General features: G+C 36.0%; 2 protein-coding genes across 4 annotated transcripts in view; one reads left to right on the top strand and one right to left on the bottom strand.

Moving 5' to 3' along the window:
* LOC134743136 (adult-specific cuticular protein ACP-20-like) overlaps positions 1-20,308 on the top strand; it is a 294,612-nt gene that overhangs the window by 138,502 nt on the left and 135,802 nt on the right. The gene's annotated exons all lie outside the window — the stretch shown is intronic.
* LOC134743112 (very long chain fatty acid elongase AAEL008004-like) overlaps positions 1-20,308 on the bottom strand; it is a 54,054-nt gene that overhangs the window by 15,783 nt on the left and 17,963 nt on the right. For 2 of the 3 annotated variants that reach the window (XM_063676446.1, XM_063676443.1), the window contains exon 2: positions 9,686-9,749. The gene's annotated coding sequence lies outside the window, so the exon portion shown is untranslated. Of the gene's footprint in view, positions 1-9,685; positions 9,750-13,886; positions 13,911-20,308 lie in introns of those variants that run through there. The other variant, XM_063676444.1, reaches the window with a different exon arrangement.

The following is a 20,308-nucleotide window of genomic DNA, read 5'->3' as shown; positions in this document are numbered from 1 at the left end:
TTGCAGTGGACCCTTAGTTAACATTAAAAAAAAAGAAAAAAAAAACAGAAATAGTACATTTCGATGCTAGTGCGGAAAGTATGTCATACTTTACATACTTTCGAAGAATGACATTTCCGCACGTGTATCGAACGACGTTTTTTAATACCGTTGCGAAAAACAACAAGTAAGGAATTCGAAACTTTATATTATTAATTCTGTGACATTATTGACATTAGACTTATATTGACGATATAGACCGTGATTACCTTTTGTATTATTTGTGAGCTCCCGATATTTCAAAACCACCGTGAATCATTCAAAACTCTAATTATTGACATTGACATTATGAAGAGGTGTTTTATAGCTTTTATTCGACTAGAATGGATTTTGTTATTATTATTGAACCCACTACATACAACATTATTACACATTGTATTGTATTGTTTTACAAATATAAAACATTGTACTATTATTACCTAAATATCGTTATTAACGATTATTTCAATACTCAATACTCAGTAATCAACATAAAAACCTACTGTTAAAGTAAGAATACGAAAAATATACATATTTCATATTTTATTACTTACCTCTTCATCATTAAGGTATAACACGTCTATTTTTTTATATATTGAATATTGAAAAACCGTTCTTAATAAGTTGTCTGAATAGAACGGAACGCCTGTCAAAGGAGAGGCGTTTTTTATTTCTGCTTTAAATTTCCAAAGGCAACATTCGATATTGTTTTTATAAATGTACGATACACAAATAATCGTAATTAACGATATTTGGGTAATAATAGTACAATGTTTTATATGTACAATTGTCTTATAGAACATGCATTTAAAAAAAAAACTCATTAAAGTGGGTTCAATAATAATAACACCCAGCTAAAAACACATCTTCATAATGTCAATGTCAATGATGTCACAGAATTAATAATATAAAAGTTTCGAATTCCTTACTTGTTGTTTTTCTTATTTTTTCGCAACTGTATTGAAAAACGTCGTTCGATACACGTGCGGAAATGTCTAATAATGACACACTTTCCGCACTAGCATCGAAATGTCCTATGACAGGGTTGTATCTCGTAAACCGTGCGTTGTAGCGCAAAACTAATCTAATTTTCGTTCCCCTTTGAGAAACCCGTAAGTAACATTCAAAAACATAATCGAACAACAAAGAAGAAAACAAAAAAATAAAAAATCTTTATAGGGTTGTATCTCCTAAACCGTGCGTTGTAGCGCAAAAATAATCTAATTTTCGTTCCCCTTTGAAGAGCCCCTAAGTAACATACAAAACACACAATGAAAAACTAAAAAGAAAACAAACAAAGAAAAAAATGTTTATAGGGTTGTATCTCCTAAACCGTGCGTCGGAGCGAAGAGTAAAAATAATTAAATTTTCGTTCCACTTTAAGAAACCCTTATTAATATTTAAAAGATACAACCCTATAAAGATGTTTTAATTTTTTGTTTTCTTTTTTGTTTTTCATTGTATTTTTTGAATGTTACTTACGGGTTTCTCAAACGAGAACGAAAATTAGATTATTTTTGCGCTTCAACGCACGGTTTAGGAGAGACAGCCCTGTAAAGATATTTTTCTTTTTTTTTTTTGTTTTTTTTTAATGTTAACTAAGGGTCCACTGCAATGGAACGAAAATTTTATTATTTTGCGCTACGATGCACGGTTTAGGAGATACAGCCTTATAAAGATTTTTTTTTAAATATAAATTAAGGGTTTCTTAAAGTGGAATGAAATTTTGATTATTTTTGCGCTACGACGCACGGTTTAGGAGTTACAGCCGTGTAAATATTTTTTTCGTTTTTTTTTGTTTTTTCTCATATTAAAAAAGGGTTTCTTAGAGGCAAAGAGGATATAATAAGATAGAGTGGTACTGTCATAGTAAATTTTGTAACCGCTTTAAATTCACTGCCATCTATCGACATACTTTAAAACTAAAAATGAAGATTTATAAAAATACGTTAAAATGTATTTAAATATGGATAAATGATTTTTTTATTTGCATTAATTATTTTTATATGATTTTGACCCATGTTCTTTCACTGATATGCGTTAAAATTATAAATAACAAACGAAACCGTCAACGCCATCTATACGAGAGTAAGCCAAAACTAGTGGCGCCCTCTGATCGAGAAACAAATTTTCGTGATTTTCGAGGCACGTTTTTTCCTTAGACTGTATCCATCTATTACGGAGTTATATCTATCTTTTTTAGAGGGGAACGAACATTTTACTTTTTTTGCGCTCCGACGCACGGTTTAGGAGATACAGCCCTATAAAAAGATTGTTTTCTTTGTTTTTTTCTTTTATGTTTTCATTGTGTTTTTTGTATGTTACTTAGGGGCTTCTGATAGGGGAACGAAAATTTGATTATTTTTGCGCTATAACGAAGGGTTTTGGAGATACAGCCCTGTAAATATTTTTCTGTTTTTTTTTTCTTTGTTTTTTTTTTAAATGTTTATTAAGGGTCCACTGCAGGCGGACGAAAATGTTATTATTTTGCGCTACGGCGCACGGTTTAGGAGATTAAGCCTTATACGGATTTTTTGTGTTTTTTATATACCTATATTAATTAAGGGTTTCTTAAAGTGGAACGAAAATTTGATTATTTTTGCGCTCCGTCGCACGATTTTTGCTCTACAACGCACTGTTTAGGAGATACAGCCCTCTAAAGAATTTTCTTTCCTTTTTTCTTTTTTTTTAATGTTAATTAAGGGTCCACTGCAGTTGAACGAAAATTTTATTATTTTGCGCTACGACGCACGGTTCAGGAGATAGAGCCTTATAAAGATTTTTTGGTTTTTTTTTGTTTTTTTTTTTTTAAATATTAATTGAGGGTTTCTTAAAGTGGATCGAAAATTTGATGATTGTTTTTGTGCTACGACGCGCGGTTTAGGAGATACAGCCGTGTAAAGTTTTTTTTTTCTTTTTGTGTTTCATTGTACGACCGGTCTGGCCTAGTGGGTGACCCTGCCTGTGAAGCCGATGGTCCTGGGTTCGAATTCCGGTAAGGGCATTTATTTGTGTGATGAACACAGATATTTGTTCCTGAGTCATGGGTGTTTTCTATGTATTTGTATATTATATATATCGTTGTCTGAGTACCCATAACACAAGCCTTCTTGAGCTTACTGTGGGACTGTCAATCTGTGTCAGAATGTCCTATAATATTCATTTATTTATTTATTGTGTTTTCTGTATATTGAAAGAGGGGAACGAAATTTTTTTTATTTTTGCGCTGCGACGGACGGTTTAGGAGATACAGCCCTATATATATTTTTTTGTTTATTGTTGTTTTTTTTGTATGTTATATAATATAAAATTCCACAACCGAAATTAAAATTTTTATATAAGTAGATATACTCAATATAAAAATTTCAAAATCTAACATAACTTTTAATAGAAATGTCCTCATACATCATAAATATACACCATCCTCATAGTTACAATCACATTGTACAGTTAGCTGCAGAGAAAAGATACCACCCCTGTATAGGTTTGTATGCAAAGGTGCTAAGCGAATAGTATTGCTGACTGTACATCCTACCTAGTGGTCTTTAATTTACTACAAAAATAACTTTGTAATGCATACACTTTGTTTAGTAGACAAACATAATTTTGCGTGCAAAAATAACTGCGAAGCATACGCTTTGTATAGTAGAGAAACTTAATTTTGTGTGCAAAGATAACTTTGTAATGCATACAATTTGTATAGTAAACAAACTTAATTTTGCGTGCAAGTAAGTGCCATACTTTTTAGATCGCCTGGCAAGGTTAAAGACACGACACGACCAAATGTTCTGGTTTATTATTTTTATGACTATTTAGATACTTAATTTTAACCTGTTAAAAATACAGATTGCTTTTAGAACATTTTTTTGAATTTTGTGAAATATTATTTTGCACGCGTCTAGCAAGGTTAGGTTACCCGCTAGCCCGTTGATCTATATACCGTTGATCTACCTATATATCAATACCGTTTGATCGCTGCCTCGGCGGCGCACAGCGCGGCGCGCGCAACCATGCCGCGCGTTTGAAATGTAACGTAAATATAAGAACGGAATGCATACGTATCAGTATTTAGTGACGCACAAATTTTATATTTCTAATCTTTTGTGTGGGAACTAAGATCATTGTCATGACCGTTTAATATTAACTCTACAAACTTTAATTCAATATTGGCTATACTGCTTAACCAGATATCAATATCTAGAGAAGCACATTGTCTACATTTCTAATTTTTTACAAGTATAATAAGCTGATCCATAATATCGTAATTTTGCAATATCAGCTACTCTAATTATTTATTTACAAAATAATTCATGTTTTTAAGTTCACCAGAAAGCACATGTTCCAGATTTCTAAAAACCGAATATTGTGTATAAATTAAAGTGGTATTGAATATGTTAAAGTTTTTTGTAACTTTAATTCTATATTTACAAAGTTATTAGCAGAAATTAAAATATTTCAATATATCCGAACGCTCACCCTAAAAATTTCTAACTTTTTACGAAAGTCTTATTTAACATGCTAACAATGACATATCGAAAAAGAAAAAACTTTAATATTATCAAAACCCATTTTTGTTCCACCGCTGGTCTATATAGAAATGATAAACAGTCGTGTAAAAAACCGGCCAAGTGCGAGTCGGACTCGCGCACGAAGGGTTCCGTACCATTACGCAAAAAACAGCAAAAAAAATCACGTTTGTTGTATGGGAGCCCTACTGAAATATTTATTTTATTCTATTTTTAGTATTTCTTGTTATAGCGGAAACAGAAATATAGTTGGTCAAATTGTCAGTAAATAAGAAGAAAAAAAAATCTATACTCATCCTTTTCTTTTGGGTGCTAGTACTAGTGTAAGACTAAGATGGTATGATTCTCTCTGTCTATGTTTGAAATAAAACAGGCCTTTGACAAACTATACATCATTTGAAAATTTCAACTGTTCTATCACGGTTCATGAGATACAGCCTGGTGACAGACGGACGGACGGACAGCGAAGTCTTAGTAATAGGGTCCCGTTTTTACCCTTTAGGTACGGAACACTAAAAAAGACGTTAACAGCGTATTTAATGTATTTATACTTTCGCAAAGCCTCGGCAAGCCTACGGGACGTAGTTATTCGCTAGAGGGAGTAAGCATACCTACTTTTCTGTGTCATTCCACCCATGGCTGCTTCGTAAAGCTTTGCCTATACGGCTGGAAAGCATCCGACGGTCCAAGACCACTGTAACCTTGGTAAGGGTTCAAGGCCTACCGCGAACACTGAACTTCGCAAATTGCGTGTATTTTTCTGTCTTATTTCTGTCTTGTCTGATCTCCGAAGTTTATCAACAACAATTTTTGAAATTTTAACATTATAATAACATTATCATAAATTTTACAGGAAAAATAAAATCACACCCCTATCTCAAAAACTTTTTTTAATTATCAAAAAACATTTTCTAATTTAATTTGCAATTTAAGCCCATTGGCGGTTGTTTGTTATACTTGAAATGTCTATGAGATTACACTAAAAATACTTTCTTTCAAATAAAACAACAATTGTTGAAATCAGTTCACATGATAAAGAATTAAGTATCCTTGAAAAACCAACATATATACAGGACGCGCAAATTAGTTAGCCAATTTGCCGATAGATGGCGCTGTACACAATTAGCTTAAAAGATACTTCTAGTCAAGTCTTTCGTGATTCTATTTACATGAGAAAATTGAAAGTTTGTACGGAACCCTCGGTGCGCGAGTTAAACGAACTTGCACTAGATTTCATCTACCTCGGTTCACTGATCACCGCGGACGGAGATTGTGAGCGAGAGGTGATCAGAAGAGCTCAAATCGCAAAATCTGCGGTTAAGGGGTTAGAGAAGATCTGGAGGAACAGAGGAATCAGCAAAGCAACCAAAACAAAGCTAATGCGTACCCTGGTCTTCTCTATATTCCTATATGGTTCGGAAACCTGGACTCTGAAAGCGAGTACTCGGAGTAGGATTGACGCATTTGAGGTGTGGTGTTGGCGCAAGATTTTGGATATTCCTTGGACGGCGCGCCGCACTATAATGCATCAATCCTGACGGAATTGAAAATCCAGTGTCGTTTATCAGCCATTTGCCTGCAGCAATCCTTAGCTACTTTGGACACGTGCCCAGACCCGTCCGGACAACCTTGAAAAGCGCATTATGGTTGGCATGGTGGATGGAGGTCGGGGTAGTGGACATCCACAAACCCGCTGGGTAGACACTGTGAAGAAGGCCTGCCAGGCGCCTATTATCAGAACGGCGGAAAATCGTGCAGAATGGACAGCTTTGGTGCACAAAATAACGACTTCGTGTTGTCGCGACCCTCAGCCATGAGGAACCGAGGAAGAAAAAGATAAAACGATAAAAAGTAGGTAAATTGATCGTGACGTCACATGCTAGTGTTTCATATAAATTCCATAGTAACAATATCGGTTTGACAGTTCGTAAAAGAAACTGATTTAACTAGTAGTCAAATACCCTATTATAGATGTATAATTCTACCCTCTAGAGTTTTTGGCGAACCGCGAGCTCTGAGTTCAGTTTGTTTTGTTAATTCACTGATTAGTTTTATCTAAAAATATTTTGAATAATTAGTACCTAGAATTTAATGTGACGTGTGACGTAATTTTTCAATGACCCATTGCGGTCAGCGGGGTTCCACCTATGCCTAACTGTGACTACACCTTTACGAAAATAAGAACCCACTTAACACGTTCGCGGACGCTCAGTCACACCAGTTGGACACCTAAATTTTGTATGGAGATTTTGGGACTGCTATAGCATTCCCGTCACTACACACATATCAATTAGGTTGCTATATGACGCGTTATTCTATGCAAGTCGAATGCTATGCAATCCGCGTCAATATAAAGTATATTTTTTATACGCTATGTGACAACAAATGCTCTACGTCCTCTGTGCGGCATCGCCACGTTAAGTCCTAGAATTAACGTGTTTACCGCTTTCCCTGTCAGGCTGATTGATGATGATGATTTACCCAAATTTATATTCTTTTTCGGATGCATCTGCACCAAATACAAGACGTGAAATATACAGAAAAGTATGCCACAATGCTTGTCATATAGGGCTTACCTTGTGAGGGGTGGTCATTGAGCGCCAGCAGGCTATAATTTCTCAATTATATCACCAAAACTATGACTACTAACGTAATTACTTGAATAATAGGTACACACATTCATGCCTCACTTTTTTACGTTAACCGTTATCAAAATTTGGTTGTAGTGCAATTACGAGCAAGTACGCATGTTTGTTTATTAAAACACAATCAAAAACTTGAAGAAATTGTAAGAAAAACATTAATTACGATATTACAAAAATCCATCAAAATAGCGATCGCGCGCGAAATTCGCCCAAATTGCACGTGTCTACTCCCAGACGCACCTGCTGGGCTACTAAGAGAATCCCATACAAAGGCGAATGCTATAGCATGCTATGCGAATGTGCATCCGCGTCACGAAAAGGGGGGCACAATTGCAGACGTCACAGCATAATTTTTAACTGCGATAAAACTATGAAATATGACAGTATGCCTTCTGTGACTGGTGACTGGTAGAGGAAATGTTGGTGAATAATATTATACTGTGACAAAGCGGATTGGTAAGCATATCAACCCAGAAATTTAAACCGAAAAACGGATTCCATAGCATCCGCGTCACCAGGAGTAGTACAAAAACGGATGCTATGCAATCCGCGTCCGCGAACGTGTTAAAATTAAATTTCTTACAACTTCATTATTTTTGCATGTGCCTTTTATTACCACGAATCCCGGGAATTTGTGCCTAATAGCTTATTAAAATAATGAAGTTGTCAAAAATGTTGGTATTTTAGGAAGGTACTTATATTCGTAAAAAGGTGTAGTCAGGCAAGTCAGACTAATAGCATTTAAGCAATCTTCATCTTGTATGCAGGTATGTACACAGCAGGTAGGTATGTAAATACACACCTGTGTATATTTACTAATTTACCTACCTATTTATTGATAAAAGCCTGTGTTCGGTCTTCTAATTAAATTTCGTTTCTGTAAGGGTCACAGTTCTAACCTAACCTAACCTATTTTTCTGATAGAAGTTCTGGTCTGTTAGAATCGCAGTTCAAAAACACCCACCCACCTAACCCACTAGTAGCACTAGTTCTAGTAGCATTTCCGGATCCGGGTCTGGGTTCGCATCCGAGTCCGGGTCCGTGTCCGGCTCTCCGGGTCCAAGTTTGGGCCCGAGTTTGGTCTGGGTCCGGGTCCGAGCCGGTTTTCGGGTTCAAGTCCGGGTCCGAGTTTGGTCCGGGTCCGGGTCCGGGTCCGAGTTGGGTTACATGTCCAGACCCGGGTCCGGGTCCGAGTTCGAGTCCGGGTCCAAGTTTGGGTCTGGGTCCATAATGAAGAGAACAAATCGCCAAACATAAACTATGCGTCATTAAAGCGTTTCATTCTGATCATCATCAGCAGTTCCACTTCATCAAATGTCACTTTTATAAATGGACATGCTGGATTTGTTGATGAAAATACAAAAATCACTATATGTATGCCTTTCACATTTGAGGAGTTCCCTCGATTCCTCATGGATCCCATCATCAGAACTCGAGCTTGACAAAAATGTGTCTTGAAAACCTAACTTGCTTAACAAACATAACGAACAGGACAAATCGCCAAACGTGAACTATGCGTCATTAAAGAGTTCCATTCTGATCATCATCAGCAGTTCCACTTCATCAAATGTCACTTTTTTAAATGTAAATGCTTGATTTGTTGATGAAAATACTAAAATCACTATATGTATGCCTTTAACATTTGAGGAGTTCCCTCGATTCCTCATGGATTCCATCATCAGAACTGCGTGTTGACAAAAACGGGACCAATCTGTATATGTATACTTACAATCAAAAAAAGAATTATCATAATCGGTCTAAAAACGACGGAGTTATGGAGTAACAAACATTTAAAAAAACCACCGAATTGAGAACCTCCTCCTTTTGAGATCTTGAAGTCGGTTAAAAACCCGTAGGGTCGGATCAAAAACTAAGTAATTAAGTCCGACTCGCGCTTGACTGCACATTTCTAATAGGTTTTCCTGTGATCTATAGGTCTATTTTGTTTAGTTTTTTTTTCAAAGTTTTAGACCCAGTAGTTTCGGAGATAAAGGGGGAATGGTAATTTTTTGCCTATTTTTCTTGAATAACTTCTAAACTGTTTATCCTAAAATTATAAAAAAAAAATATTTGAGATTTTCACAATTAGCTCTTTCATGTGATGTGTAACACGGTATAGTTTGAAAAACTTTATTTTTTAATTTTCTCATTTACCGCCCCCAAGTGGCCCCCATGTTTAAAATTCATTATTTGTTTACGTTACATGTCCGTCTTTGGGTCACAAACTTACATATTATTACATGTTATTTGATTTGACTAGTATATAAGCGCTTTGGTATAACACTTATATGCTAAATAAATGAAATGAAATGAAATGAAATATGTGTACCTAATTTCAACTTAATTGGTCCAGTAGTTTCAGAGAAAATAGGCTGTGACAGACGGACAGACAGACAGACAGACAGGCGCACGAGTGATCCTATAAGGGTTCCGTTTTTTCCTTTTGAGGAACCCTAAAAATGAATTAAAAGTAAGAAAATAAGTATATTTGCTTACCTTATAATTAAACTGTCGAGGCAACTTCCAAAACTGACTGCACTCAGGCAGGCACGACTAGTGTCTGTGAACAAACAATACAAACTATTAAAACCGGTATGGTGATTTGTTATTAAACATATAGCAGCAGTTAGTAAATATACAGGGGGGCGAATTCTGACTTAAAAAAATGTGACATCAGTGAATATCACTCGAACTCATTTGTGTCAGAGACACACATTTAAGTGTCAGTAAAATACTTAATCTTAATCTAATTATACCTCTTTGTTAAAAAAATATTAAGCACGTGATTAGTGAGTGGGTAAACATAATAATGCCAAATTAATTAGTCTTATTAGGTACTAAATATACGTAATTATTGATTGCGTTAATGTGCATTACTTTATTGATTTATTAGATTTATAGTTATTTGCCCTTTTAGGCTTTTAAAGGGTATCTTAACAAATTTTAGGACGAAAATGTGCCTAACCTAAAGGCACGTTTGGCAGGACTGTTTCAATCAAATAAGATCAAGTATTTCGTCATATAAATATAATAGAAAAAAATCATAACATATTAAACTAGATAAAATATGTCCAAAGTGGTATGGGTAGCGGGATAGAATTAACTGTAGATATTTTCTCTACAGAGTTGGAGGTAAACGGTTATTATCGTATTGATCTCTACAAATAAGAGTGCTGGAGTAGAGAAATAGTTATTTACGATACAAGTGCGAAAAAGAGGAAATTCGAAACGAGTGGCGATAAATTAAAACACGACCGCAGGGAGTGTTTTAAATCGACACGAGTTGCGAATTACCTTTTCGCACGTGTATCGTACAACGTTTTACAGTACATATGGCCCTTTAAACTTTCGACATATGCACGAAAAGTGCTCATTCCCGCACTAGTGCGAAAAAGTAGCACCATTGTACTGTAATAGTAGATTGTACAACAAGGGCATAAAGCGATCCATTTTTATCCGAGGCAGTTCATTGGTTCGAGCGCAGCGAGTGAGAAGTGAAATAGTTATTTACGATACAAGTGCGGAAAAGAGGAAATTCGAAACGAGTGGCGATAAATTAAAACACGACCGCAGGGAGTGTTTTAACTCGACACGAGTTGCGAATTACCTATTCGCACGTGTATCGTACAACGTTTTACAGTACATATGGCCCTTTAAACTTTCGACATATGCAAGGCGAAAAATGCTATTTGACGCACTAGTGCGAGAAAGTATAGCACCATATGTACTGTAAAAGTTGTTGTTTGTAATGATGCGCCGGTATTATTATTAAATAAAATCAGTTTCTTTTTTCAAACTGTCAAATCGATTTTGCTCCTATGGAATTTATATGACACATGTGACGTCACAATCAAATTACCTACTCTTTATAGTTTTATACGAGTCGAGTTTTGTCTAAAAATAACTGCTGACTACGTTTCTCTATTAATCTTCTGGTGCTTTATTTCATGCGTGGTGCGTCATCATCATAATTTAAGAGCATCGGTGGAGTATGCGCCAGTTTTCTCGATCCTGGTGCGTGGTGCGTGGTGCGTGGTGCTTGGTGCGCGGTGTAAAATAATTTATTTTAAATACAGTCAAATACCCTATTGACTACTAATACTAAACTGACTGAGCAACGAACGTACCTTGCGTACCTACGGCGCAAATCATACAGAGACGGCGTGGTGAAGACGACGCGCAGGGCAGGCGCGGCGCAGGCATGATGCTGATGCCGCTTCAAAACGTTTTCATACAAAATGTACTCGTATGAAGGCGACAAGCGACGACATTTTGTATGAAAACGTTTTGAAGCGGCTCATGCCTGCGCCACGCCTGCGCCGCGCCTTCACCTTACGCCGTCTGTGTATAAAAAATAGGTAATTCACTAAAGAATACACAAAAAGAACCTTAAACTGAAATCTCTTTCTAAGAACTCGACTTATAAAAAAAATGATACAAGACTATCCCGTTCGGTCATTTCCCCCCGCCCCTCATGACCGATCCAGTTATACTAGATTCATGGTCCGGGATGTTTGCGGACGCGAGCGTGGACGGTTTCCACGCCACGCTCCGCAAGCGTTGCGCCGCGATGCTTGGCAAGGTACGCGACAGCCGCCACAGCCTCCTGGCTGACTCCTGGCCGTCGTGGCTAACAGGTGGGACAGTGGCCTTCTGAAGCACTGGTCCTCCATGCACGTTAGCCTAAATATATAATAAATTAAATTAAATGTAATATATTAAATGTAATTTAATAGGATTTTTATAATAATTTTAAAATTTTAATAGTTCATTTTAATTATAGTTTAAACCATGTTGTAAATTTTAATTTAATGTTTTTATAATCTTATGTTAGTGACAGGACACAAGGTTGATTTTTAATCTTAATATAATTTAGTTATAAGATTGTGTACCTATATATGTTATATGGATTCCTTATTGTGCGAAATAAATGAACTTTATTTTATTTTATTTATTTTTATTACCATTAGATACTGATTGTATTTACTCTCTGTTCCTAAAACAACATCCGGGGGGAAAAAAATGGTTCCTATCTTCCTATCCAAAAGCTTACTTTACCTCTATACATAAGTCACATAGCAGTTCTCTGTAACAGGTCTGTTCGTTAACTTTTTTTAGGAAAATTCCTACTTAGCTATTCAATTTCAGTTAATTAAAGCGATGCAACAATTAAGTAAGTACTTGCTAATGCGAATAATTTATGTATATGCAACTTTGTTTTGGTAAATTAACTCAATGTCACGCGCAATTTCAATGGCAATTATTGAGAAACTTACTTACCTACAATTAACATTTACCACTAATGCTGGTAAATAGTTAGCTAGCTGATTAATATTTGGTTAGATTAATTAAAACTAAATATCTAACTAGATTCGGTCACAAAACTAAGCTATGTATACCATCTACCATCTACAGGAAAACCATCACCACGCAACTATTTTGCCAACCACCTGCGATAAGTGGTAGACTTATAAGGTTGCCAAGTACTTATACCTAATGTTGTTTGATTAGGTATGACCTAGTTCAGGAGCGTCTGGCTCTTGGCAATGTTGTATGCCTTATCGGGCTGGAGCACACATCATTGTCACTCTTATCATATCATTGTACTACTGATAATATGAGAAATTAATAAAATTCTATAGAAAGTTAAATTTTCATATCTGATAATTTTCGTAAGTGTTAACTGTGTAACGTTATATAAACGCAAGATTAATACATTTACCACACGTCGATGTATCATCATACAATCAAATAACTAATGAAACTTAAGACTTATTTTTTTTTTTAAAACAACTTTAAATGCAACTAAGGTTGTTTGTCAAATAAACCTCCTATTTCAAAGTCGGTTTAAAAATTAACCTGCGTCATAAAAACGAATCGATTGACATCTCATTCACCAGAATCGGCTGAGTATCTAATAAAGTTTTTAATTTTGCACGCTACGGTGGAACACACGAAACGAACATAGGTGACATAGACATACATATTTAGACTGCTTTAAACTTTCACGCTTTTTGCACCTTATTAACTATAACACGGGACTTAGTCAGGTGAAAAAGTCTGCCGTGGCTGACCATTTACTGGAGTCAGGACCACTGGATTGAAGCTGCATAACCCTAAATCCTTTCCACGGATCGCCGTTTCTACAGTAGAAAATGCGGGAAGCATAGGTATCATAAATTATAATCATATATATAATTAAAATTAATTAATAGGTAGGTACATAAATATCTCGAATGTTACGAATAGTTTTTCTTTTTGTGATTTCATGAGATGGCTGTGCACTAAAACATCTCACGGGAAATTTAAAAATGATCGTTGTAGTAATAATTATTAAATTATAATTGTAAGTAATCGTTTCCATAATGATGGTTTAAAATAAATAAAGTACTTAGTGTGTAGACCAGTATCATTGGTTGTAAAAAAAATTTTTATAAAAAAAAAACCAAAACAAAATGTAGTCATTAAATAAGATCATAAAGTCGGTGTTGCCTTGATGTTGAAAATGAAAATGATTCGCTTTTCGTCACGCAAGTGGGAAAAGCTATGTTAAAATGGTAAAGTTCCCAGTTTTGATGGTATTCTTCAGAACATAGGTAGTGATTTTGTGTTATATTTCTCTACATGATTTTGTCCCTATATGAATGATATGATACTAACATAAAAAAACCTTGATACAGTATATTCTAGCACTTACTTCAGTCCTTGTCAAGGTCTCGATATCTAGACAGCGCTAACGTAATTTAGCCTTTTTAAAACTTGCTGTCCAAATTATTACCGTTTCACAATCTGCTCGGCACTTCACTAATGTCCAAAATCATGACTGATAAGTACGAGTACGTATGCCAAATTGTACATTTTATTGTTTAATACCTTGTTAAAACGAGACGTCAGTACTTCCGTAAAACTCAGTCACATCGAAACTATTTACAGAAGCCTCAATGAGAAGGTTTCGTTATCACCGCGATAGGTACGTGTTTCGGGATTCTCGTGACAGTTGTGATGCAAACGGTGTACTAACACGTTTCTCGCGTCAGCAGAAAATTATCACTTGGATAACGACTACACGGTTTATCTTTTCTTCACATGTGACTCAGATCAGATAACGTCGATCAATTAGCATTACTCTTATCAGGCAATACTGTGTAACGTATTACTTTGTGTGTCATTTAGATTGAGCATCTATCTTCTTAGTCTTGTAATAGGCTTTGAGCATCGCATTACGCGAATCGAACAGATAATAATATACAGATTACTAAAGTAAAAAAAAATATAGATTGAAAGACGTTTTTATTTTACATTTATTAAATTATTGCTTAGCTTGTCTTTTTATTTATATTTACAACTAGGGTAAACTCGTATTATTTGGTGATACGCCTAATTCGGTGATACCAGTTTCGAAGCATGACACCCAGGAAAGCTAGTGAATTAGGGCCTTAAATGGGCCTCACGGCAAAGCCGCCGAAGCCGTGAAGCCGTGAGGTCCCATTTAAAAGGCCCTAATTCACTAGCTTTCCTGGGTGTCATGCTTCAAAACTTGTATCGCCGAATTAGTCGTGTTACCAAATAATGCGAGTTTACCCTAACAGCGTTCATTTGTTTTTATTCAACGCGTCTAAAACGTCAGTTTCACTTGGTTTCACTCTTTCTTGATCTACCAGAGCTTATCTGTTTGCCAAGTAGGTGAGGGAAATTTTGAGGTCGTAATTAGGCTTATCCGAATAGCTTAGGGCTGAGAGCTTAAACATTCAACCATAGCTCGTTTCAATGCGAGGCTGAATAATGTCTGCGTTAAAAAGTCGAAATAGGATAGGACATAGGACATGACCTGTCATATGATAAGGCCGTTCTCATGAGATCTGACGGCCGACCGCCAACCACGTTCCACGTTCCCTGTCACACTTAATACATACGAATTTACAAGTGCGACAGAGATGTGACACGTCGAACGTGGTTCGCGATAGGCCCTGGTTTTTAATAGGCACTCTTAAGAACCGCTAACTTAATCGAATATCCATAAGGCTATAACCTACTCGTACAACATCCATCACTTTTACTGTCGTAACTACCAAGTTAATTATCTTAATGTATTTATCGGTATACGAGGGGCGATCCAAAAGTAATGATAATTGAATACTTTTAATGTCGGAATAAGGTAAAAAGAGGTTTTATTTTTTAAAGCGGTTACTGGACAGTAAATAAAAAAAAATAAAAAAAATATATATATCTGTCAGTGAGTTCATTCCATTTATTCATGACTTGTCGGAATAAATACGCGAAAATGGAGAAAACTGAATTAAGAGCCGTTATTAAGTACTTCTGTTTGAAAAAAATGTGTACTAAAGATATACATATTGAATTGTCGGGAACATTGGGGGACTCTGCACCTCCGTATTCTACAGTTGCACGTTGGTGCAAGGAGTTTAATTTGGGTAGGACATAAACTGAAGACGAACACCGCGAGGGCCGGCCGTCTATCGTCCGTATCTACTGAAGACAACGTCAAAAAAATTGAAGATTTAGTTTTAACTGATCAGACTGAGTGACGATCAGATATTTAAATAACGTCACAGGGATCTCGTATGGCAGCATTCAACGAATCTTAACCGAGGAATTGCATATGAACAATGTATCTGCTGCAGGGATTTTTTTAGGAACTGCGGGTCAAAAATCTTGTTTTGACCTCTAGTATGCGTGAGCCAAACGGCGAACCTGTACATCGATTTGCGGTTTTTTTATGCGAAGGGCTTACACTACTGGGATGCCGAAGGGGTCATAATGATTGATTACCTGGAAAAGGGAGCCACGATCACAGGACAAATACGCAGAACAAATAATAAGATTGCGGGAAGCTATCAAAGAGAAGCGACGAGGTAAACTACGTGGTACTGTTCCACCAAGACAACGCACCTCGTCACAAGGCCAGGGTTGCAATGGCTGCAATCCAGGATGCGGGCTTCGAATTGCTGGAACATCCCCCCTATTCACCAGACCTTGCCCCCAGCGACTTTTATCTGTTTCCACGGCTGAAGGAACACCTCAGAGACAAAAAAAATTCGGACAACAGTGTGGTTATGGCTGCTGTGGAGGCAATTTGGAGTCGAGAAAAAAAAATTTTTTTAAACGGAATTCGCGGTCTGGAGAAAAGATGGAATAAGTGTGTAGGCATGCTCGGAGATTATGTTGAGAATTTTTTTTAGTGGTTTTACATATCAGTTATCATTACTTTTGGATCGCCCATCGTACTACATTATTAACGATAATCTCTAAACCACAAGAACGATTGCATTTGCCTAAGTCTAGAACTGTATAGGGTGTATAGGTAGGTAGGTATAGGTATGTATATATAGTGTTAAAAATAATAAGGCTTCGTTTTTGTGATTAGTTCTATTGAATCAAGTGGGTCATTGGCTGCACGTAGGGTTATGTAACCGCTGACACGGCGCGGCGCCCGCGCCGCGGCCGCAGCAGCCCGCACTCCCGCGCAACGCACAATGACATTCACTTTTCGACACATTTAACTCCAACTTAATTAACTTCAATAGCGAGCTATTGTTATGCTTTTCGCTAAAAGTCAGTCACGACCTACAAATGCAACTATAGTGGGAGATAGTAAAATACATACTTACTTATTTATGCATTAGTTAGGTTTGACCGATTATAATCAGCGTAATTTCAAATTTCGTTTGAATATTATTGCTTTGAGACAGATGTGAACACATAAATCGGCATTACAGAAAGCGAAGCTTGGATATTTATTTATAACAGTTGTAAGATTAATACAGTGACTAAATATATCTGTAGACGCAATCTTGTACGGTTTAATGAGACCAGTAAGGCTATCCACCTGCACTGCACCGTTCGAAATGTATGCGAAATCAATCCTTGGTAAAATATGAGGCTTTCTGGTATTTAGGCACAAAATAAATTAAGTTACACTACCTCATATAATACTAACATCAATAGCACGTGTGTTTATATCCAACATAATTAATATCTTATCTAAGTCTTACATATATATTTAGTAAGTAGGTTTAAACTAGTATAGGGGCTCTAGAAATAATTATAGGAGTATTCGATATCGGTTAATAGCTTTATCTAATAATCGAGTACCTACACCAAATACAACTCAGGTCTTTGTATACAAAGTTCATTTATAAATCTTACCATACAAATACGAAACGAAATACGTTATTAAACGTTTGAAGCAAACTTTCAACGCATTTCACGGGTAGTCATGCATGCGTGCCAAAAATCCATTTCCCAGGTTTACTCACAAGACAAGTGACAGTTCAAGTTCACATGCATTAAAGGTCAATAAAACTGAATAGGCTGGCTACCTACTATTTATTCTATACCTATACATACTTATGTTGCAAAAATGTTACCTTATGTTTACTATATAGATTTAGTGAGGTTTTGACATAAATGGCAATAAAAACGCGACTATATATGCTATAGGATAGTAGAATTACGTTAAGATGGGACTATTTTTCGACAAGGTACCTATATTTTGTTTCACTCTTGTTATGTCTTGTGAATTATTAATGACTAGCAGAAGCCCGCGACTTCGTTTGCATGGAATGATGATGATGATTGATAAAAACTACCGATGTCCTTTCTCGGGGCCCAAACTATCTCCATACCAAATTTTGTCCAAATCGGTCAAGACGACGCACGTGAAGTACCTATGAATTGTATGACGTATTTTTTTTTTGTATATGATTAGTTGCCGTTTGTATATTTTGTAAGCAGGTACTTACTGCCTTTACATTTTTAAATTTAACTGACATCTTTACTTTACGCGATCGATATACCTAATCATAGATAATATCGAAATACGCTAACTAAAAATTCGGAATAATGGTGTGGAAGTTTTAATACAATACAGGTTTAGTGAAAAATAACAAAAAAGCTGCAACTAAAGCAAATTCTTGTATTATAATTACGAATCACGTCAATCATGATATTTCCACTGTCCTCATGTTTCTAACAATCAACAAGCAAGCGGTGGTGAGTGTGACAGTCTTGTCTCGGTTCGCACCACTGTGCACTGTCCTCTCGTGGGAATACAGTGTACTTGGAATTACATATTTATATTCCTAACTTGTACTGTCGTCGCAACGTTTAATGTAGTTTTAACAGCCTTCAAGAAGCAAAGAAAATGTAGAAGGCACCTGACAAAGAGACTATAAGGAAAATCTAACGACCTGTCCGGTTAATAGCCCCGCCTAGTGAATAAATTTCGTTTGTATATTGAGTTGTTTTATATAAATGCTTGGCTATAAAACAGGCGTACATAGGCTACTTCGTCCGCTTACTATCAAATGGGCCTAATGCCAGTGTGTCTTTGTGGTTGGTTGTAGGATTTTTTCCCCAAATTGATGATTAGGGGAAATCATAATTTTGTCGGCCTTCAATTGACAGCTATATATTCTAGATCTAGGTTTAGCTAGAGAACATACGAAACAGACGATTTTTTTTGACATGTATATATTATATGTATAATACTTTTTATGTTATTAAACCATATAAGACTGAATCACTGGTCAATTTATTATGAGCATATTAAATAATGAGTGACTCGATTTAAACGGTTTTTTTCCATCGTCATAGATCAATTCGTAATAAAATGATGTATGTTGTATCTCATATTTTTCAATACTATTCATAACCAATTAATAGATAAGTACCTACTAGGCTACACGTGTTAACAAAGTCCTTAATACTTATATATACAATATTAGATGTGAATCACTAAAGTAGTATGCAATGAATGAAATAGGTACAGTCACCAGCAATAACATGTTACTCTTCGAAAACCGCAAAAATATGTGACACGCTCTTATGGCTCCACAAATAAGATAGTGTCAGTTAATTTTTGCGGCCTTTGTTGTGTAACAATATAGGTATTATTTAAGTTGACTGTACGTACGTACTCCTTCGAATTCGCATGCTAAAAGCTTGCGGACCTGTAAGTCTTATGGCATATTAATGCAAAATTGACCATTTATTGTAACTGGTAAGTAACCAGTGGGGAGGCCCGACTGTTATTGACATTCTGCCTTTGTGCTCTACGCCTGCTTCGTCACCGAGCATAAATAAAAGATTAAGAGCAAACATACCTTACCTTTTATATAAATGACTAAATAAGCAATTGTTTTATTATGGCGCGGGCACTTACACCTCTTTATCACGTGTCCTCAGTTCCGGAAGGAATAAAAAATTCATAAAACGTTGACCAGTACCCGTACCACGAGTCACTGACAGAGTCAACACTGACACATACGCTAATAAGGTAATTTACTTTCTATACATCTCGCTCGCACTAATGTGCCAGTCCGAGCGAGATGCATAGAATGTACGTTACGTTCACGCTAGCGTTCTATGTCAGTGCCAAACTGGCGGTAGCTGTATAGTATGAATTATCTCAGATGATTTTTTCGGGCTCGGACCCTAATCTGTTAAACAAAAGGTACTGCTAATAGCCCCGACATAAGTAACGGGAACAAACAAAATATATAATTAGTTGACCAAAGATATAAGGGACTGTGACGATATGAAACTATTTGACATGAAAGTGAAAGAATATTTTATAAATAGGCCATATTATTCTATCGACGAATACTTTGCTAATGTTTAATTTGACATGTCTCGATCCATATTTAAATTTTATATCTACTGTAATTTGTGTTCTGTTTATTTTTATCAGTGTTATTTTGTAATTTAAGTAAATTGAACTGTATTTGCATGCATGCAACTGTGCTTATAGCAAATAAATATTTGATTGATTGATTGAAACCCGTTTCAAAAGCAAATTTACAAAAAGCAAAAATTCGGAGATAACACGTTTTGTTATCTCCAAAGAAAAACCCACCCTGATTGTTCTCTGAATGAGCTGTCACATAAATTTGAACTGTTTTAAAAGCAACTATCACGATAGTTGCTTTTAAAACGACATGGCTGCTTTGGCAAGTGCTGAAGACCGCTCTTAAAAGAAACAAAAGCTTTTGTTTAACAGATTAGGGCCCGAGCCCGATAAAATTATCTGAGAAAATTCATACTATACGGTTGTGTTTAGCATAGGGGTGCTAATGCGCAGGTACTTGAACATTGCTC

Source organism: Cydia strobilella, chromosome 7 (assembly GCF_947568885.1).
Source record: "Cydia strobilella chromosome 7, ilCydStro3.1, whole genome shotgun sequence".
In the NCBI taxonomy this organism is placed as follows: domain Eukaryota; kingdom Metazoa; phylum Arthropoda; class Insecta; order Lepidoptera; family Tortricidae; genus Cydia; species Cydia strobilella.
This window is presented reverse-complemented; position numbering and strand designations above follow the sequence as displayed.